General features: G+C 37.1%; 1 long non-coding RNA gene across 3 annotated transcripts in view; it reads right to left on the bottom strand.

The window, feature by feature from the left end:
- Positions 1–9056, bottom strand: part of LOC143668058 (uncharacterized) — a 162102-nt gene extending 153046 nt beyond the window's left edge. For all 3 annotated transcript variants that reach the window (XR_013168272.1, XR_013168271.1, XR_013168273.1), the window contains exon 1: positions 8318–9056. This is a non-coding gene — a long non-coding RNA (uncharacterized LOC143668058). The remainder of the gene's footprint in view (positions 1–8317) is intronic.
- Between the last annotated feature and the right edge of the window lie 6442 nt (positions 9057–15498).

Genomic DNA, 15498 nt, shown 5'->3' with positions numbered 1-15498 from the left:
AACGGGAATTTGTTAGTTTCTGAAACAGTTGATTTCTATCCAGGAATAAGAATTAATCCCAAATAATACTCTGGAATATAAACATTGGTAAAATTAAAATTATTTCTAATAGAGCCTGCACATGATATACAAATATTTACCTAGCCTCCATTAGTTTCAAACAGTGGCACAAAGAAATTTCAAATACCCTTCCAACTCGGGATTTCTAGTACGATTCACCGTGTCTGTGAATGGTCAGCACTGACCTCTAGTGGCAAGTGTTGTTAATCACAGCTCTGTCCTTCCTCAGTGACCCCCAGGGAAGGCAGCCATGCCAAGGGAGGGCTTTCATAAGGAAAACAGTCCTCACAGATGCTCTAAGTGCCAAAAGGGATCATATTTACATATTTCTGTTACTGTGAGTACTTCTCTAAGCTCCAATGGAAACCTGAAAGAGATGGTTTGTTGATCTTGATGGAAAATCATTAGCCTTCATAGAGGCTAATGAATCTGACCTCTCTTAGATTTAGAATCTGGACTTATGACCTCAGAATCTCACCACACATAAACTAAACAATGGAGACTCAATGATCTTATGTACCTATTTGTTCCCTAAATGTTTTTTGAGGAGTTTCTGAAGCTACTGTGAAACAGGGCTGGAAACTTCTTTGTGAAGAAAAATAATTAGACCTTATGGGAGGGCACAAAAGAAACAAAAGACAGCCTCTACTTTCAAGTACAATAGAATTTAATAGGGAAGAGAGGACTCAAATTTAATTCACTTTTCTACCACTTATGGAAGAATCAAGCATGCAAGCAACTGTAAATAAAAATACAAGAAAGAGAAAGTAGATGCATCAAGTGACTGCAAATTTTAGGGTTTTAATTGTTATAAGGGGTAGGTAGTAGAAGAGATCTTAAGATAAATTATCTACTGCAATTCTATTATTTTTAAAGAGAGAGAATTACATCCAGAATGTAACTTAATTGTCCAAAAATCCCAAATCAATAAGTGGAAAAATTTATATTCAAAATGTCACTTCTGCAGTAATTTTGTCAAATAGTATGTCCTACCTTATAAGAACTAAACTTCTGTTCAACTCGCATTTGAGAAATATCTGGAACATAAAATGGACTGTTTTAAAGGAAATAATTTCTCCTACTCCAAATAAGTCCATTGAATCAAATAGTATATACCTTCACCATTGCCTAATGCAAACAGATAAAGGATGAAAGTGAAAACTGGGTAATTTGTGCTATATGGTTTAAAATTCAATTTGAGGTATTTCCATTTCTTTATACATTCCAAGTGACTCCAAATATACCTAAGATATATGATTCTCATTTGTCTTTCTCTTTTGAATACTAATATTGGCCAAATTCAAATTATTTCTAATACAGTCTGTCCTGTGACGTTCACTTTCCCTCATCAACATTGTTAGTAGCTCTGCTTCACCTCAGAGCAGCAAAATTAGATGGGCTCGTGGACACAATGTTCCTAGAACACCTAAAAGTGAGAAAGAGAAGAGATCTGTGGAAAATTCCTTTTCTTCAAAATCTCCATCTGGGGGTTTCAGGTTGTTTGGATATGCTTCAAATACACATCCCCCTTCTTAGGGTATTTGATGCATATTTATTTAGTGTTAGAAGGGAAAATCTGATCTGCTAAAATTGCCATTTTTAGCTGAATTATAATTTGCTAATGTCTCAAGGCCATTGGCTTCAAGACTATTCTGACGACCTTCAATAAAAATAAAGGATGATTAAAATAAAACTCAGAAAAGCTTATCAGGGGAAAATTAAAATGGTACAAAATGGGGGTATGACTCATGTAATATTCTTGTTCTACTTAATTAGGTAGGAATAAAATGCTTTATACTATTGCAATAAACTCTACTGCCAAACTTAAAGTCAGGGACTGGGCTTTCATAGTCAACTGACTATTATAAGTAATGAAACGAGAGCATAGAAACATGTAGGACTCACCATTATTTTTAAAGAATTATAAAATCATAAATGAAATTCTGTTTAAAGAATACATTAAAAAATATTATAAACTTATCACATGCTACTAAACATAATTTATTCATTTGGTTGATACATTAGGACTTGCAGTGTCCGACTTACTTTTTGATTACCATTGGGCATAGACTCAAATATTGGCTATGATTTTAACACAATATTAGACAAATAGCCTTCACCTCCCCTTGGGCAAAAACTTTCACCTATAAGTCTGTTACATTAAGTAGCACAGATGAAATATGATGTCAAACTTGGATTTGCAATAGCACCTGAAACTACCCAGCAACTTTTCCCCAGCAGCTTTGCCTGTGAGAATTTTATATATTTTGACACAGTCATTTCACTCCTAGAAACTTATCCTAAGAACATTGTGAGAGAAGTAGACACGGAAATGTGTACAACGGCCATCAATTCAAAATGAATGAAAATACCAAAATGTTCAATGCAGGGGAATAGTTAAATATACTAGTCAATAGCCACATGATGGGATGTTCTGTGGCCATTACAAATTATGATGTAAACAGTTTGAATAATGTGAGAAAAGATTCATAAAATATTAAGAAAAGAGAAAAAATTATGTGTACAAATTTGAATTTAGTTTCGTTAAAATACATACATATATATATATAAAGATCCTAGAAATAGATCCACGTAAATATATCCTAAACTAAATGTATTTAGGTTCATTAAAATGCATATATAAAAGATCCTAGAGGGTGCGCAGGTGGTTCAGTGACAGAATGCTCACCTTACATTCAGGAGACCAGGGTTTGATTCCCTGACCACACACACACACACACACACACACACACACACACACACACACACACGATCCTAAAAATAAATTCACAATCATTTTCATTGGATAGTGGGTTATTGATTATTTCAACTTTCATTTTTGTCAGGCTGTTCTTTAAGACAGTTGGGGACAGAAAAACAATAAATATTATACTTTACCTATGGGTAAATCACCACATTTTTTATTTCTTCAATTGAAATTGCAAGCATGTTTCATTCCTTTTTTTCCCCTCTCAGCACATATCTCGTGCCAGAATGCAAGGATACACAATAAGTGTATTTAACTCTTTATAGCTTTTATATTCCTTTCATTTTTCATTTGAACCCTAATAACAATCTCAAGATTAGGCAGGACATAGGTGCATACAAATTGGTTGGATTTTTTGTTACTAAAATAGAAATTTTAGCATTTTAATGTCCATAGCAAATTTTATAAAAATAAATATTGCTATTAGAGTATCTAACTCTAGGAGAGTCAGATGTTTAAGTTTTAGTTACTCCACTCAAACAAGTTAGACCTCAACTCAAATGCCTCCTTCTCCTAGACTCCCTTCCTGATCCTGTCTCTGAGGCGTCCTTCCTGCTAACCAGTCTATCACGTTACCTTGTTGTATCATCTTCATTTCACTTAACACCATTTGAAATTATTTGTTTATGCATTTATTACTTGTTTAATGTTTTTATCTCCTACTGCCACCTCTCCCAAGAATACAACTCCCCATGGAAGCAAGGATCTTCCTTACTACCTAGTTTGCTAGCTGCTAGAATGCCACACACCAGAAATGGATTGGCTTTTAATAAAAGGGGATTTATCTCATTAGTTCTTCAGAGGAAAGGCAGCTAACTTTCAACTGAGATTCTTTCTTACGTCAGAAGACACAGGATGATCTCTGCTGGCCTTCTCTCCAGGCCTCTGGGTTCCAACAACTTTCCCTGGGGTGATTTCTTTCTGCATCTCCAAAGGCCTGGGCTGAGCTGCAAGTGCTGAGATGAAGTATGCTGAGCTGCCTGGGCTGTGCTAGGTCATGCTCTCTCATTTAAGCACCAGCCAATTAAGTCAAACATCACTCATTGCAGCAGGCACGCCTCCTAGCCGACTGCGGATGTAATTAGCAACAGATGAGGTTCACATGCCATTGGCTCATGTCCACAGCAACAGAACTAGATGCCTTCACCTGGCCACGCTGACAACTGAATCTAACTACCACACTGGTCTAAACTAGTTATTTAATAAATATTTGTTGAGTAAACGAATGTGTGAGTGAATAATAAACTCTACACTTTCCCCCCTTATGAAATGAAAATAATACTACTTTATCATCGTTTTATGAAAATTATCTTATAAGTTAGATACTTCATGAGAAAAAAAATCATGTCTTGAACACAGTCCTTGCTTAATCCACCCTTTCCTTATTATAGCAGGTGGGTGTCTTCCACAGTTTTTCAGTTATCATTAAAAATGTTACCAGGAGGAGCATTCCAGGAAATTTTTCAAGAAGCAAGCCCACATTACATACAATAATTAGTAATTTTTTTGCAAATCCATGCTGAATTACAATAAAACCACCAGGAACCACATCCACAAGCATCAACAGCTGTATTGACTCCGCAGACCATGTGGCCTCCGAAGAGAAGCCAGATAAGCGCCTCCAGGTGACCACACTATGCCTGATAACATTCTTGAGGTGCTGCAGGTAATCACGAGGCATCAATTAATCAACAATTATTTCCTGAAGACTTATCTGTCCTCAAGGTCATGCTAAACAATATACTAATAAATGGAACAACTGTACAATCTGACAAGTATACAGGTTTTTTCCTTTTTTGACTCAAAAGAATACTTATTTTGGCTTTGATGATTTGTGGGTTCCAAGAAGATTTATAAAATTATAAATCAAAATGTTGCCACATTTTAGGATCCCAGAGAGGCTAAAGGAATTGCCTAAAGATGCATAGATACTTAGTGACTAAGTCATATATACCACCGAATTCAGCAAATCTCACCCGCCATCAGCTGAGTGCTTGAAGGCCTTTGGCTTTATAACAATCTGCTGTGATTTGGGAGCCAGCTAAGAATGTGCACAGGGTACTGTACATCCTTGGAACATGGCTCATTGAGCAGCTGCTTTGTTGTTCTTACTCCGACTTGAGAATGGAGAAAATAACAACTATATCTATTTACCTGCTGCTCCTGAAGCCTTACTCTATCTACTCACATCAATACAGAACCCACATTTCTTTATCCTAAATGTCTGCACAAATATTTTTTGATCTCCTGGATTCAAGAAACCTAGCTCACTACAACAATTTCTTTCTTTTTTCTTTTTTTTTTTGCAAGTCCATGTAGCAATGTTGGAACTTCTTTGCTTTGGCCTGAGTTTTAGTTGGCTATATGTAATTTAACTTCAGTTTCTGACTTTCAGCTCAATTGTCTTCGAGCTTTTTCTCTGTGGGACTACTTTAATGCCAAATGAATCATCAAAAAAACCTGATATTTGTGGCATGTATGACTACATAATTACAAAACAGACAAGCACATAAAAGGTTTATTATACATCTCAAGAAAGTAAATTATTTTCAATACATGAAGTAACACTCCATAATATGTGTTAATTTTCCATTTTGACAATTAAACACTATGTTGCTACTACGTAAAATAATAAAAGTGAAAAATTCTGGAGTGTGTATAATTTTATTTCTGGCTGTATGGGTATAATACCATAGGTGACAGGTTTTTGTAGGAAACCTGTGACTACATGGAATATAAACATCTAAAAGTCCCAATAATATGCTATTTATAAAGTTATGCAATGAAGTCTGATAATTTAAAACAAAAAAAATTATCTTCAGAGTCACAAAAAGTGAAACTCCATCAACATTATTTTGGTATTGGCATATCTACTGAACTCATTAATTTCATTAGGTAAAAATAAATGCATAAGCTAAATGTTAATCTTTAGTTAGTCAGCAGATTACTTAATTAAGCCAGAATATTCTGTTCTCCAGCCATTTGGATACGTAAGAATTTACTGAAACACAAAACCAGCGAGAAACCAGTCGAATGTTCATTTTTTGTTGCTGGCAAGAAGTGAAGCTTTTAATTTAATTCAGCTCAACAATTATTTTCAAACACCTATTACATGCTCAGCATTGCTCTGGGAACAATACTGGTCACTTAAAACTATTCATGGCCCAGCACTATCCACGGAAATTCTGAACTGCTTGGCATGTGTTGCAAACTTAGAATCACTTTTCATGTCAGCCAACGTCTGCTCAAACAAAAGGGCTTAGAGAACCAACTTGAAATGAAATTTACAGTCATGGGGGCTTTATAAAAACGTCTTCAGTATAGTCAAAATTCAGTATGCACTCTTATTTGATTTGTACTGTGGAACAACTATTTCCAATTACATGACATGATAAAAGACAGAGAAATTACTCTGTAAGTCCTACTCCTATCTTCAGTAATAGAAGAGACTGAGTAACTGAGATGACCTATTGTTTTTAGTAAAGAGCTTCAGACCCCACCACTGGAACCGATTTCAAAGAAGTTTCCTCTTTAGGCCACCCCATTCTGTTTGCTCATGTTGTGGGATAGTTTTTACCGAACTAACAATGAGATGATCATTTTAAAGTTGTACTTACTATCAATACCAGTTGGATTCTTGGCCTAAACTTAGCAATTCTTCCCCCCTTGCATACACACTCTCGGGAGTCTTACCATATTCCTTTGGCTATAGGGACTATATTTTAGAGGTAACTAGAGGTATTTACTACAAAGGCAAAAGCCTAAAACAATGGTTTGCATATAGCAGTTTCTCAATAAATACTTTTTGAATAAAATATAAATTATCAAATAAGATAAAAATACTAATGCTGGGCAGGCAATGATGGCGCAGTGACAGAGTTCTCGCCTGCCATACCAGAGACCCAGGTTCGATTCCCGGTGCCTGGCCATGTAAACAAAAATAATAAATGCCTAGGAAATATTTTTCTGCATACAACATTATTGAATAACTTAGTGGCTTAAAATAAACATTTAGTTAGCTCACAATACTGCTACTTACAATTTAGGCTGGGTTAGACTGAGTGGGCTTGGCTGATCTCAGCTGGGGTTTCTCACGTCTCTACATTGACCGGCTGGTCCAGAGTGGTTTCATGCTGGAGGATTCATATTTGTTCTACATGGTCTCTTATCCTCCACCAGGATAGCCTGGGTTTGTTCTTATGGTAGTAGCAGAACTCCAAGAGACAGGGCAGAAATATACAAGGAGGTCTAGGCTCAGAAATGGCATACTATATTTCCACAGCATTCTACTGGCTCCAGCAAGTCAGAAAGTACGCCCAGATTCAAGAGATGAGAAAAGAGATTGCCATCACTTGATTACAGGATCAGCAAAATCTTATTGCAAAAGGTGTGCATACAGGGAGGGGTGATTCAGGTGTAAATTTGCAATCAACTGATTGCAGGTATTCTGTACTTATAAAGATCTATCATCAGACAAGTGGTATAAATAGAGTTCCCAGAGTAAATCACTACCAACCTAGAATTTCCAAAGGGAGTGAAGTTTTCCTATTACTTCTGCCTTTAGGAAAGTTGTTTGTTTGTTTGTTTTTTCTGACCCACAGATAGCAACTTTTTATCTTAAATTCATTTATACATTTGTTTTTTCAACAATATTTACTGAGCAAAGCCATGTGCAAAGTATTGTATTAAGTGCTGTGGAAGCAAAGAATATGGTTCCTGGGCAAAAGATATTTGTTCAGAATCTGGTTGAGGAAAAAACACACAGAAAATTACAAGCACATTGCTTTCTTGAGTAGCGTTCTGAGAGCATACAAATAGAGACAGATACAGTTAACCCTGAGATAGAGAGGAATGCTTCTCAAACGAAGTGGTGATTACACAATCTTTGCCAGCAAGTAAAAGTCATCCTGGAAGAAATAATCAGCAGTTTACTTGGGTACAGATGAAAGCTGGGGGTGAAAAGAACATGGTCAGTTCTAGGACCAGGACATGTCTCATACCGGTGGCAAAATGCATGCCCAGTGTGCAAGAGTGGAAGAGGATGAGGGTAAATCACAGAGAAAAGCCAGATAACGAAGGCCTCTAAACATCCTCCTAAGGACTTCCGATTTTACCCTCTAATTAATAAACAAAACACCTTGAATGACTTTGAGCATAGAAGTCATGTGGTCAGTTTTACATCTTACAAAAGAAATTATGGTAGCAGTGATGATAAAGAATTAAAGGGGGCAGAAGTGAAAGTGAAAATCAGAAGACCGGATTCTGAAGGGCATAGAGCTCAAATGAACACGTAACTCTTTCTGCTCAGAAAACAGAAAGCTTAGCTCTATTTAACAGTGTGGGGCAGAGGAATTAATGACTACATGAAGTACTCATTCTCCAAGTAATCTTCCAAGTCCCAACTGCCTTTGAGCAAGTGGTCTTCATTTCTACTGAACACAGCAAAAAAGAGGAAACTTAAGTTAGTGGTAACTAAGGGCGGGGACTTACATTAGTTGGAGCAAAAGGTTGGGTCTGCAGCTCTTGCCTGGAAAATTATGAAGTATCCTTTCTAGAGTTGTTCTTCCTGAAGATCCAGGCCAATGTCAGTGAAAGGTTTAGGAGGCGAAAGGGTGAGAAAGAAGGAACATAGGCAAGGAAATTTAAAGCGGGGAGGGGGTTTATTTCTTCGCTCCCGAACTGAGCTCACTGAACCCAAGATGAAGGGAGGTGAATCAGCGCCTGGAGGATGGCATGGGCGGTTTTTAAGCAAGGGGGTCAGGTGACGTCTAGAAGGGGCGGTTCTCCAGAAGTCAGGTGTCCGGAAGGGGCGGTTCTCCGGAAGTCAGGTGTCCGGAAGGGGCGGTTCCAGGGGCCATGTTGGGAGGGGCAACACAACCTCCACAGCTCCAGTTACAGTGCCCTACCCGTTCCCCCGAGCTAACAGTCAGGAAGGCAGAGAATAAGCTGATTGACTGTATTCCTTCTCTGACTAGCATTTCTCAGTTCTGTGAAGAGTTTCATTATTGTCTTTGGAGGCTGATATGTTCACGGACTGTTTGCTGCACAGTGCTGGGAAGACTACGCCATAGTCGCATGCTCACAATCTCCCTGTCTTCCACTTGGGGTTGGGCTTTTAGTGGGACACTGGAGGGGAGTTGAAAACAACAACCAGGTGGTAAAATGAAGAAAGAGAACACGTTTCTACACAATATACCCCTGCCTACTCATCATAACTCATCATAATTCATCTGTGCCACATATGCCCTAATCTCTGCATGTGCCAGCCATTGGTCACTTGAACATGCGGTGCTACTTTCTGCCGTAAGAGAAGTTGCCCATGCTGCTCTCTATGCCTGGAAAACTCTCCTCTCCACTCTTTACCTGGTTAAGTTCCATTCTTCCTTCAAATGTTGTACCTCAGATAATCCCTCCCTTATCCTCTAAGTACATGGAATTTGTTTAGTTGTGTACTATCTTAACACAATATTCTCTTCCTTCATAATATTTATCTCCCTTGTACAATTTTGTGACTCTATGTTTGAGACCTGTCTCTCTGATAGACTAAAAGCTTCATGAGGGCAGGGTAATTCTGGTTCTGCTCTTCATTGTATTCCTGTTGAACATTTACCTCATAGTAAGAGTTTGCCATGTATTTGTTGATTAAGGAGTGAATGCATGCATGAATTAATTGTGGGTGTTTTGGAGGAAGAAAGTTATTTTAATATTTCTAAATTAGGAGCATTAAATATTTTAAGGCTGGAAAATCAGGGGTTCTCTTACAGAGGGCAGATATGGTTTAAAAAGAGGCCTTAGATTCTTCTTCCTTGCTATTCCCCAATCTGTTCCAGATTGGGGCCGACAGATGGCCTAGAGAGGAGACAGGGTAGTTCCGTCTCAATGATCACTTAGATTCTTACTCCAGCTTCTCCCTGAATCAGTGCCAGCTGTGGTGGTGGCTTTTGAGATGCGCACAGCTTTCCTATGAGGTCATTACTGATGGAAACTATCAACACCTCTGCCCCTTGGGGAGGGTAAGAAGTCAGCTCCATTCAAATAAGCATTCCTCAGGCTCCTGCTTCGGAAACACTCTCCTGCTCCTGCTGCAGATGTTTTATTTCAGAGGATAGGATAAAAGATGGAACTACGGGGTGAAAATCAGAACAGACCCAATAAAGCTGTATTGGGAAGCTCTGGAAGAATTTTCATATGCTGTCATACTATCCTTTCTATCATGCCCTTCCTTTAATTTAGTCAAACAATGGGATGTTATTCCAAGCAGATGCCAATCTATACTTTGCAGGTAGAAGAAAATAATCACTTTGTTCCATCTCCCATAGAATGGGAATTGCTGGGATGGCAATTTTTTAAACGTGATAATCCAATGACATATGACATCAGTTTTCAAGACGAGTTTATTCTATAAAAATAGTCACCGCATCCTTTTATATATTTCCAATTCTGTTATTGCTCAATACAGAGTGTAAGCAAACGATACATAGACCAAGATTATCAAATACTACAAAAGGTATAGGTGATAGGTGAATTCATTAAGGAAAGTGTGAGCAAGGAACAAATTTTTTGGTTATTTGGCTATCTTGTTTTCCTCAGTGGAGTTTATGACCAACTGAGAGAGTCTGCCTAAAAATGGGTTCCAATAAATGAATGTAAGGAAGACATCTGGCTTTACTCACAAACATTTACTGCACACTGCTATGTCCTAGCCACCCCGCTCTACATAGAGATACATAATCATTTACACATTCACTGACCTTTAGGAGCCTCAGGTCCAACAGAGCTGTCTGTCAAATGGTGAATGAGAGGTGGCTCTCTGAGCCACAATGGCAAAGAAGATGATGTATTACTTGAAAATGTAATAACGAATTGTGTTTGGCAAAATATTCCAAGATATTAATGTAATTGGAGTGTTTATGAGAAAGAAAAGGCTCATATTACAGCAAGTGATTTTCAAGAAGCTGAAAAACAAAACCTGGCATGTAGAATCTTAGAAACCTTTGGAAGAACCCTTTGAAGTTTTAGTGAGTAGGGTCTGGTTAATGTTTTCATAGCAAGGCTGGGACATAGGTTATGAAGCAACACCAGGGAAAACTAACACCTCAACCACTCTTCAAACTTGACTGCTCAAAGAGGAGGTTATAACCCAGGCAGGGTGAGAGGAAACCATAGGTGTGTCCACTAGACCAAAAATATGGGACTCAAAAAGCATTCATAAGTGGAGTAGTAAATGCTTTACAAATAACATTTTCAAATGACACGAGAGTACAAACATGTAATGTTATTCTCCTACTATAAGGGATAAAAAAGAAAGTGAATGGGCATTAAGAGATGGAGCATGTACATATAGGAGAGCTGATTCCTGTTCAAAGCAAAAAAGTGACAAGGCCTGCTGTGAAAAAAACCATTTAGCAAGAAGAGCCCAGACCTTCATTTCAAAGTTTGTCAGAAGCCACTGGTTCTAAAGTATCACCGGCGCCTACTGAATTTTCACAAGGGACCTAAATGAAAACATCTGCTCTCTTACTTAAAAGTAAATCAATTGATTAAATCAACATTTGCTTTCTTTCTTCTATTAGAAGCATAGCTATTTCCCTTTTTCTTCTTTCCTTGTTCCTTTAATAACTTACTTCTGCAAGTGTATTAAAATCTGGGATAAAGGTGGGTCTCCTTCTATGCCTACATGGGAAAATGTACCACAGGTCATACTGAAATCATGTTGTAAATCCATGCATTTTTTATATGTAAAATGTTTTATATGTAAAATGAAAGTTAATATAACCACATGAAATGACATCCAGCAGCAAGCGTGTGTGTGTGTGTGTGTGTGTGTATTCAAAAAAAATCTCACTGCTTGGAATAAACCTGACCATGAATGTTGAACCTTTTATTTTGAAATTTGCCTTCATGTGTAAATGTATTTCATAGTGTTTACAAAGGATGACACCTGTTTTGATCCTAAGGTTTTTTTTAATCCTGAGATTTTTAACTTGAAAATAGAATCTTTGTGATGAAACTTCTGTAGTTGGGATTCACATTGCCAAGTATATTTTTCTGAGTCAATAAGAATACCTTCCTATAGCAGTACCCACTAAACAACTGGATCCATACAAATCAGTACCTCAGGGAATAAAAATAACAGCCAACTATAGGTCATCGATGCAGTCAATCACAGAATAAATCCTTAATAACATCTACAATGTACCAATCACAGTTCTAGGTTCAAAGGATACATGAACAAATAGCACTGTGTTTGCCATAAAGGATCTCATGATCTACTAGGGAAGAGAAATAAACCTCCAGTCACATGTCTTGAGATAAATGCTGTACTGAGGGATATATAACATGACATGAGATATCATATATGGGAGGAATAACTCTGACTTTACAAAATATGGAGGGAGAGGCCAGGAGGATTTCACGAGAGAATAAGGATAAGCTCCATCTCTAATATATTTCTCTGTCATATTTCTATGAACATAGCAAGTCATTTCAGCGCTCTGTTCCTCAGATTCTTCATCAACAAGTAAGGGAATTCACAGTGAATCATGAGTTGAAAAGGCATGTTTGGAAAACACTACTTCCCAAGTCTAGTATATGTAGAAGGGAGTGAAAGAGATGTGATGTTTGAGGTTAGGACTAGGGTGAGAGAGGTGGACAAACACATGGTTATGAATAAAATACAGGAGGATGGCATTCTTCTAATGGAGAGAAGCAGAAGAGAATAGCCTCAAGTGCCATTTTCACTTCTTCCTTCCACCACCTTGGATTTATAGGCAGCTTCAAAATCTGTGGGAATGGGAAAATTAAATAATATAGTCATGATCTCTCTCTTGATCTTGGTCAATTAACATGGTTTTTGTACACATGATATTTTACAAGAGAGGGGGAAATTATCCTAGTATTAAGGTATTAATGACATTATGACAGGAATGGGCAGGAAATAGTAGGTTAGTGAACAGACTTAAAGGGCAACTAGAAGACTCTGGAGAAATTGGGTAAATAACACTTAACACAGAGAATTTCTGTGGGAATTAATAAAAGATGTATATAAAACATTGCCTGGTGCAGAATTAGCATTTAGTAAATAATGTTTGCTGTTATCTGCCATTATCTAAAATTATAGCTAATTGAAAGAAAAGGTTCTATCTAACTCTATTGTCAACTATAGAAGCAAACTGAGATCCTTAGTGAACCAAGAAGAGAATAAATGCATAAGGCTTGGTGGGGCTGTCTCCCTATTCCTAAAATAATCAAGGCAGATGAAATATAAATTCATAATTCTCAAGAGGTCCCCAGGGACTACACCATCTTATGATCTTAACCTGGCAATATGGTTTGATTTGTGTCACAGCAAAAGAAGAATGTACAAAAAAAAATTTAGAAAGAAGTGTTCCAAGAGATGCTCTACTAAAGGGAAAAATATGAAAAAAGGAAATGAAGAAAAAAATGAACTCCTCAAATGCTATACCTATGGCTCAATGTTGGCCAACTGTTAGCACTATTGCTAAAGGGAATAACACATCAGTGGTGATTCTTGCCCAGAAACAATATAAAACACAATGCAGAGGCATACTGGCTTAATTTGCAAAGGATCTTGGAATTAAAATACTTGATTTCCTGACTCTAATGCCCCCAAAACAGTCTGTGGCAAGTATTCCACCCCTGGCATCGATTACAGAATCTCTGCTTATCTCTACAGGGTAGGGGCTGATAATTGATACAATCACAGCTAAACATGAGGATGCACATGACAGAAAGAAAGTAAATGAGAGAGATTTTATTATACCTATCAGGGTCCATGGTAGAAAAGCCAGACCAAGAGTGAAATAAAGCATTATCACCTGGCAAAGAAAGAAGGAAAGCTCAACACTTGGGATGCCATCAAAGCCAAGCATAGCAGAAGAGAAATTTCAGATACATAATTCATCCATAGAACTGGAAACAGCAAAAGGTACTCAGGGTTCTGACAGTCAAATCATGGAATCTTGAGCCATTCAGAAAGTTCTTAATGAAGCTTCATCCAAAGGCAACTCCTAAAACATGTGTTCCATTAATTTAGTAATTCATCCAGCCAGCATATATTGAGGACTTATCAATCCCCAAAGCTCTGGGAGATCAACCCCTGCCTTGTAGGAACTCGTGGTCAGGTGCGGGAATCAAAACGCACATTCTAAAGTCTGGGTGGTTTGGATAAGGAAGGTATTTAAATGAAGTCATAAGTTTGGATGCACCTCTTACAGAAGAAAAATTGGAGCTCAAAAACTAAACAATTTAAATGGCAATACAAGCAAGTGAATTGTTTAAGAATATTTCTGCCTAGGAGAGAGAAGGTTAAGTTCTCTAGAATGTTATTAGTTTGGTCAAAACCTGTCATTCAAAACTTTGAAACACTGGAGAAAAGAGTTGGGTAAATAAAGAACATGAAAAAGGAACTTAAAACCATCAACTTCTGGTAATATGGGACTCAGGGGCTGTGTTGAGATAGTTATATAAATTATTCTTTAGCCACAGAGTTCATTTTCATTAAGAATTGTTGAGCTAACAGCATTAGAAATCATTTGTGAGAAATAATTTTTCTTAATATGATTTGTGTGTATGCTAGCTGTATATGTACGTTTATTAGAAACTTGGGCAAATGTCATACTATGGCTTCTCCAAAGTCAGTCTTTTGAATCTGATCCTCTGATCACTTCATCTTCAAAAGGAAAACAATGGAATCACAAAGGCAAGGATTCAATGAACAAAAAAAATGAGATAATATATATTCCCCCAGAAAACAAAACTCTTCAGAAAAAGTTTTTTTTCCCTGTGTATTTCTATAAGTTTAGCAAAAGTCCGGGGTTTAGGAGATGAGGAGAATCTGTCCCTAGAAAGATTGGCGAGGTGAAGGATGTGCTGGAATCATTCCCAGGAAAACAAATGGTTGCTGGTTTAGAGGTCTACCTGGAAGGACAATCGGATGTATTTAAGTATTCTAAGAAAAATAATTGGGGAAGACAGGCTGATGAAAGACCAGATCCCAGCTCAAGAGCAAAGTGTGGGAAAAGAGGAAATGAAGAGTTATATGGATACTTCTAGGAAAAAAATCATCTTATTTTAAAATTCCAGTCAAAATACTTTGGTGCATGAAGAATAACTACTTTTTAGTTTAAATGGACAAGAGTTAAAAAAAATATTTTAAAGCACATAGACCCCTTGGAATATTTATAGATTCCATATGTATTTTATCTTTGTTGAAGATAATATTATTAGTGAACTCGTTCTTAAAAATGAAAGAGCAAAATAAAGCCTGCAATTCTCCATGAATTTTTTTTAAATAATGAGTATTATTTTTTTACTCCCTATAATATACACCCAGCAGATTGTCAGAATTTATAGTCTTTGAACTAAAGTTCTTGGGAAACTTAAGTGCATGCCACAGCCAGGAAATATTTCTCATTTGTTCTTGTGCACGAGCCACAAACACACACACACACACACACACATAACCACTGGTGATAAAGATTTTAAACTGTGTGAGTTCTGGAATTTGAGAAATAAAATAGATATTAGGATGGAGTCAGAGAGCTCCTTAAGAATCTTTGTCCACAACTGGAATCATAGAATTTTAGAATTGCTGTGTAAAGAACATCTAGTCCAGTTATTCTAAAATTATGTTGTAAGAAATTCCAGGT

This window comes from Tamandua tetradactyla, chromosome 24 (genome assembly GCF_023851605.1).
Source record: "Tamandua tetradactyla isolate mTamTet1 chromosome 24, mTamTet1.pri, whole genome shotgun sequence".
Lineage (NCBI taxonomy): Eukaryota > Metazoa > Chordata > Mammalia > Pilosa > Myrmecophagidae > Tamandua > Tamandua tetradactyla.
Note: the sequence above shows the minus strand (reverse complement) of the source record. Positions and strands in the feature narration are given on the sequence as shown.